The sequence below is a fragment of the Rattus norvegicus genome, chromosome 17, assembly GCF_036323735.1.
Source record: "Rattus norvegicus strain BN/NHsdMcwi chromosome 17, GRCr8, whole genome shotgun sequence".
Classification (NCBI taxonomy): domain Eukaryota; kingdom Metazoa; phylum Chordata; class Mammalia; order Rodentia; family Muridae; genus Rattus; species Rattus norvegicus.
In genome coordinates this window covers 92,614,459-92,615,800 of record NC_086035.1, presented here as the reverse complement: position 1 = coordinate 92,615,800, position 1,342 = coordinate 92,614,459, and positions in this window count along the sequence as shown.

Below are 1,342 nucleotides of genomic sequence, written 5' to 3'. Positions count from 1 at the left end.
CACCTGCTTTTGAAAAGCGTCTCTTGCACAATAGATACTTAACAGATCTTTATTAAATACATATGCTGTATATGAAAGTTATTGTTTGGGAAGTATCTTAATGGAAACTAAATCAGAGAAACCCATCTCCCTCATGTCCTCTCACAAAGTCTCTCAATGTCTGTATGTATTAGTAAAAATGTGGATGACAGCAAAGAGCAACAGAAAAGTTACCTACAAAGCTCTTTACATACAGACACCGCCTACCAATTAACTACATAACAACATCTTTATTACTATAAGATTACTAGGTGTGGATTAGTATAAGGTTACTAGATGTGGAAGTTAACATAAGGGTAGAACATTCAAGGGCCTTCAGGAAGAAAAGACACAAATCACTGTGCCTTACCAGTCTGTTAAACAAACCCTGGAGTAAATGGAAAATGAATTTGATGCTTAAAGAAATACTGGCCAGAATTCAACATAAATGGCATTCAACACGAACCAACAATTTTTTTCTCACACATCTATCAAGCAAGAGCAGATCTCTGTCTGTCTGTGTTGTGGTGTGTGTGTGTGTGTGTGTGTGTGTGTGTGTGTGTGTGTGTGTGTGTGTGTGTGTGAGAGAGAGAGAGAGAGAGAGAGAGAGAGAGAGCAGAGAGAGAGAGAGAGACAGAGAGACAGATAGAGACAGAGCCAGAGAGAAGAATGATTTGCTGTTTTGTTTGTCTCTCTCAGGATTGGAAAAAGACACTTTTCTTGACTGCCTGAGCTCCAACCCTTCATGAATGTTGGCTTCAGGTGGCAGAGGAAATCTCCCTGGTTCATTTCCCTATAATATTAGCATCTCAGCCACCTCTCCAGAGATGAGCATGAACCAGGAAGGGTGGTGTGTGGAGTGCAGCAGCTGGTGTCACAGGCAGGGAAAGGAGAGCAGGAACTTGGAGCACCTGAGTGAGAATGAGATGGGCCCAAGGCTTAAAGTGAGACACCCTCAACCTGTCAGTTCCCTCAATCACCTGCTGGTTAGGACCAGGCAAGCTGAGGGTAGGGAACTCCAGTTGAGCACTACTACCTCGGGTGAAGAGACCCCTGAGGGCCCTGGCCTGCCGCACCAGCGCCGTGCTTAGTAAAGTTTGCATGGGGTCCGCCCCACTGCCAGAGCCCTTGGGGCAAGGGACCGCCTCAGTAAGCAACCAAGCACGGCTCAAGTTCAGTGAACCCGGCAGGACAAGCACTGGCCACCAACCTTTCCCCTGGCGCGGTACAACCCCGCAGAGTAGCCCTCCACCTTCCCCCCATGACCTGCTGAGGTCGAGATCCTGATCCTCTAAAGCAGCCTGCTCCCTTCTTTACCTCAGCT